The sequence below is a fragment of the Rhinolophus sinicus genome, chromosome 1 (assembly GCF_057876585.1).
Source record: "Rhinolophus sinicus isolate RSI-liver-muscle chromosome 1, RSI-T2T, whole genome shotgun sequence".
In the NCBI taxonomy this organism is placed as follows: domain Eukaryota; kingdom Metazoa; phylum Chordata; class Mammalia; order Chiroptera; family Rhinolophidae; genus Rhinolophus; species Rhinolophus sinicus.
Genome location: NC_142501.1, coordinates 198,275,358 through 198,281,244, shown reverse-complemented (window position 1 = coordinate 198,281,244; position 5,887 = coordinate 198,275,358).

The window sequence follows — 5,887 nt, the reverse complement described above, 5'->3', positions numbered from 1 at the left end:
GGAATGTGTTCCTTTCAATACAGGGAAATAAGGGTCTCCTGGATCTATTTCCTAAAAAATTTGAGGCCATTTCCCTCAATGTCACTGCTCACCACTAGGCCAGCTACCTAATTTGTGGGGCCTCTTGCAGGGGGAAAGTGCCATTACAGGTACTAAAGACATAAAGCTTTCCTTTCTTCCACTCTGTCTTTTTAAAAATTTGCAATTTACAGATGCTGCTTGACTTATGGTGGGGTTACAACCCTATAAACCCATTATATGTTGAAAATATTTGTAATGCAGGGTCTCTGGTTCTACTCCCCACACAAAAACACAGGATATGGTGAGGCCAAAAAGGAACACCCACGGAGCCATAGGTAAGGGAATCATACCATTATATTCTCACTGAAGGCTGGTCGAGACGCAAAAGCAAACATCTGCCAGTACCACAACAGGGGGTCTTTCTGCACCCCAGTCTCCCTGGCAGCCGGGCCAGACACAGGAAGTAGGATCCACACGATCTGCAATCCGCCATCCACGCTTGCTAACCCCACTTGCTAGCTGCAATCCGCCGTCTGTTTCTCTGCCAGCCAGCCAAATAACCAACCCCCCGTCTCAGCCGTGGAAGTTATATTAGTAGCTAATGGCTAACCAGTAACAGCTGATGGCCACCCAGACACAGCGGATGGCCATCTAATAACAGCCAGCACCTTTCCATGCCGAAAGCCTGGAAACTTCTCTGGGACTCTGTCCCCACAATATTATTAAGTTGTCGTGCGGGAGACCCTGCTCGCTGCGCCATTTGTCATGCGCGGAGGCCTTCCAGCCGCGCCATCTTTCAGGCGGGGCGGCCTGCGGGGTCTCTGCTCCCGCTCCCCACACAAGAACGCAGGATGTGGTGAGGCCGAAAAGGAACACCCACGGAGCCATAGGTAGGGGAGTCATACCACTATGGTCTCACTGGAGGCTGGGCCCACCAGACGCTGACCTGCTGTCTGCTTTTCCGCCAGCCAACCGACCGACGACTCTTCTCCACTCTCTCGACTCTCCTCTCCCTCGGCTCTCCTCTTCCACTCTCCTCGGCCCTCCTCCTCCGCTCTCTTCGGCTCTGCTCGGCAATGCTCGGCTCCTTGGCAATCCTCGGCAATCCTTTGTAGCCGCAGCAGTTATACCAGCGGCCAATCGGCTAACCGGCCACAGCCGACGGCCATTCACCACCCGAGTCAGCACCCTTCCATGTGAGGCCGAGAGCCTGTAAACTACTTTCTGGGGCTCTGTCCCCACACTAGTCTAAAATGCATTTAATACATCTAACCTGCTGAACATCATAGCTTAGCCTAGCTTACCTTAAATGTGCTCAGAACACAATATCCAAACAATGTTGGCAACACTGTATCTGTTTACCCTCCTGATCAGGTGCTGTCTGGGAGCTGGGGCTCCCTGACAACACCTGGGAACCTGAATTTCACTGGCCCAGTTAAAAAGATCAAAGCTCAGACTTCAGTGTGGTTTCTTCTGAAGGCAGATCATTTTTGCACAGCCATCAAGTCAAAAAAACCGTAAGTCAAACCATTTTAAGTTAGGGAACATCTGTAGGACTATTCTAAGTACAATGAATTAACATGAATTTTACTGTTCATATTCTGTAACGCCAGTTCTAAATATGGAATCACTGGAATTACACTATTCATATTTTCTAACTCATACATGTATTTCCTACCAGCACAGCAGGAACTCTGCACAAAACAAATTGTTTTTTATTTCATTTCTTGGCGTGTGCACATTGTACCAATACTCACTGACCTTACCACCGAGCAAGGAAGAAGTGAAAGGAATTATGGCTGCCATTTCCTTCGACATTCTCATTTTCAGCCTGAGATGACTGTCACGCAGGGTCTCTGCTCCCGCTCCCCTCACAAGAACGCAGGATATGGTGAGGCCGAAAGAACACCCACGAAGCCATAGATAGGGGAGCCATACCACTATATTCTTGCTGGTGGCTGGGTTGGAGACACCGGAAGCAGGAGCCACACAATCCGTAACCTGCCATCCACATCTCTGCCAACCAACCTCACTTGCTAACTGCAATTCGCACTTGGCAGCTCAGCCACCACCTTCTTGCTAGCCCCCATTTTCTGCTACAGTAGCCACGGCAGTTATATTAGTGGCCAATGGCTCACTGGTGACAGCTGACGGCCAACTAGCCACAGTTGATGGCCATCCAATCACAGTTGATGGCCATTTACTACCCGAGCCAGCACCTTTCCACGTGAGGCCGAGAGCCTGGAAACTGCAGTCCTGGCTCTGTCCCCGCAATGACTAATACAGGAAAGTAAGGAAGTAAGAGTGAGGAAATACATGATAGGGTTCCTTAGTTTCATTTGTTGCATTCAAAGAAAGTTCCGGTTTCAATGGAAAGCATGGCCTCTGGGGGCTGTCAATGCCCCAGCTCATTCATTTGCAGATGTAACACATTCACCTTGTACTTGGCTTTGAGTCTTGCTGCACTCCCACACATGTGAGTCTGCAGGAATTCTGTACTCTTGGGGCATTGCAAATGTTCTATCTGAGTGGGGTGGCAAGGAACTGTGGGCATATACTGCCCATTCTCTGCTCACACGCATGCTCCATTGTGTTACGGACTTCACTTGCAAAACACAAGTTAAAAGATAAAATTATTAAGGATTTCAGGGCCTGACAGCAGAGCATTTCAGCCAATGGTGAGGCCCTTCAGAGGGTGGGGTCCCGTGTGACTGCACGCCCAAGAAGTTGGCCCTGCCCACTACCCCATGCTAGTCAAAATAAAATGCTAAGAGCTGATTTAACTTAACTAATGTGTGCAGGAAGACTATAAACTGGTAGCACCTCTTTGGGGAAGGTGAAGCATGTACAGATGCCTGAGTCAGCATTGTAGAGTGATGCTGAATTTGGGCTTGGGGTCACTTGGAGAGTTGGGTTCCACCCTTGGCTCTGTCATTTACTAACAAACCTGTTAGTGTTAAACCTTTCTCAACGTCAATTTCCTCCTCTGGCATATGGGACAGTAGCACCTGGCTTCCTACGATTATTAAAATGAGGTGATATATGCAAATATGTAGCCGAGGGTTGGTTTACTGTAAGGGCTTAACATACTCATATAGTCATGTCTTAAAATAGAGGGGACAAAATGCATGGCAGTTGTATAAGATACACTCGGGAGTGTTTGCTTGTTTGCATTTTTTTCTTTAAGTATTTCCAAAGTAAAATGCCACATCAAGAAATCTGCTATCCGGGCCAGCCCAGTGGTTCAGGCTGTTGGAGCCCGGTGCTCCTAACGCTGAAGGCCCGGCGGTTCCATTCCCACATGGGCCAGTGAGCTGCGCCCTCTACAGCTAAGATTGTGAACAACAGCTCTCCCTGGAGCTGGGCTACCATGAGCGGCCTGAGGTTGGCGCCAGCTGCCGTGGGCTGCTGTGGACTACTGTGTGTTCCCATGGGTGGCCGGTGGCCAGCGTGAGTGGCCGGCAACCAGCTGCTGTGAGCTGCCGTGTGTTCCCATGGGTGGCCGGTGGCCAGCGTGAGTGGCCGGCAACCAGCTGCTGTGAGCTGCCGTGTGTTCCCATGGGTGGCCGGTGGCCAGCGTGAGTGGCCGGCAGCCAGGTGCCATGAGCTGCTGTGAGCTGCTGTGAGCCACTGACCAACAACTGGCGCAACCGACTCCCTCAACCCAGGGAGAACGCAAGGTTCATAATACCAGCATGGGCCAGGGAGCTGTCCTACACAACTAGACTGAGAAACAATGGCTTGAACTGGAGGGGGTGGGGGAGGCAAAAGAAAGGGGGAAACAAAACAAAAAAAGAAAGAAAAAAAAATTCCATTAAGAAAAAAAGAAAGCTGCTATGGACCTAAGCCACAGAGGCCAAAATTGACCTTGGAGTCATTATTTGGATGAGCTGGACAAGTGTCATGTGACTCATTTCCAAATGGACTCAAGGTCAGTCTGAGGTCTTCGTGGAGAAATAGTCCGAGAACAGAATGCAAAGAACACTTAGCATTTGGAAACAAACTGCTGCGCTTTCCTCTAAGGAGAGATGCACTTTCCAGTCTGATTTTAGGCTTTTACATTATTTTTGTCAAGGTTAAAAATTCAGTAGTTCTAGAGTGTTTACAGCAATCGACACTGTCATTTTCTCCATCCCTCCCCATACCCCTATTTTTCATTTTTCACATTTCAGGAGCCAGGCTCAGAGACGTTGAAGGGACGTATCTAAACTCATCACCGAAGTAAGTACAGTGGACCCCTGGACAATACGGGTTCAGGGGCACCAATCCCCACACAAATTCGTGTATTAACTTTTGACTCCCCAGAAACCTAACCATAGTCAGCTCTTCACATCCGGAGATTTAACCAAACACGGACTGCAGAAACAGTAATCTGTGGTTGGGAATGCAAAAATACGGTTTTGATCCACAGTTGGTTAAATCTACTAATGCCAAAGCAGGGGATGCAACTGTGTTTATTGAAAAACATTTGAGTACAAGTGAACCCGCACAATTCAAACTCCTGTCGTTCAAGGGTAATGATACGGGTCAACGAGTAACCACTCCTCCCCCCATGGAAAACTTAAGTTTTCTTTCCCATAGAAATTTTAAGTTTCCTTCTCAAGTTTTCTTTCCCCCGGTTTTTTAGCTCCTACCCCTGCTTTAGATAATTACCCTAAAACTTGTGATTCATACTTGTTGACTGTAACCATTGAAGCCTAATGTTCTCTCCTGTCCGTTCTGGGCCTAACTCCTGGACAATTAACGCCACCTGAATGACTGGCTGAATGGCTACAGGCTCTACAGAGCTAACGGATTTACTAATTAAAATCTATTTTTCCTCATTTAGGGTCCTTGGGGATACAGAGGATGACCCAGCAAGATTGCCAGTTGCAACCAAATAAGCCAACACGGTCTTCCAGGCAGATATCAGGACCCCTTCCTCTCATCTAAGATCAGAGAAGGCAAGAGTTCCGTGAATCCCCCAATAGGTAGGGACAGTGTTACGCCCCTGTCCAGCATAAAGCAGATACAGAAAAACAGACCTTCTGTCCCTCAACTTCCCACAGAGATTTTAAGGGGATCTTGTCTCTCAAGGGGAAAATAAGGCAGGCAGTTAGAGATAAGCATCTGGTCTCTGCATTCCTGCAGAGAATGCGACCGCCCAAAAGACCTCCCCTCTCCGCCCAAAACTTCCCCTTTTCATTGTAATTGTCTACCCCTATGAGGAACAAATGGGTACAAAATACCCAACTAGATTAAACCAACCACTCACACCTGCGCAATGAAGGCCACAACGACCTTCATTTCACCTGGGCCTCATTATACCGTCATTATAATACGCTCGGAAGTTCGTTAATATTATTATAATGGACTGAATTCTGGGAAGGAACATGCAGTCTCAAAAGATGAAGTAATGGCCTCTTGTCAATCACAGATGTCAATCAAGTGGTCCCACACCCGGAAAGGAACAGCTCATTCTAGAGAAAAAAAGGATAAAAACTCCAGCTCCTCGCCAGTCCGAGCCCTTTGAGCTTCTTGAGCTTTGCCTTTGCTCGGGGCCCGCTCCAAATCCTTTGGGGTGTACTTTTTCTCCTAATAATGCCACTTTGAGCCCTTGAGCCATTCTCTGCTGCTCGGGTCCGCTTCTATTTCTTTGAAGTGTACTATCTCTCCTAATAAACTACTCTTTCACCACTTTATTTCTGTGTCTCATTCAATTCTTTGCTCGAGACACCAAGAGTGGGCGCCGAGAAGAGCCCACTCTCCAGTAACAATAGGTTGTCGTAAAATTGGGATTTGAACCCAGGTCCTCTAGACCTTGCGGCCTGCCATTTGAAATCTCTGCATGGTACTGAGCAGTGGATTAAGTTATAGTGATGGGGAA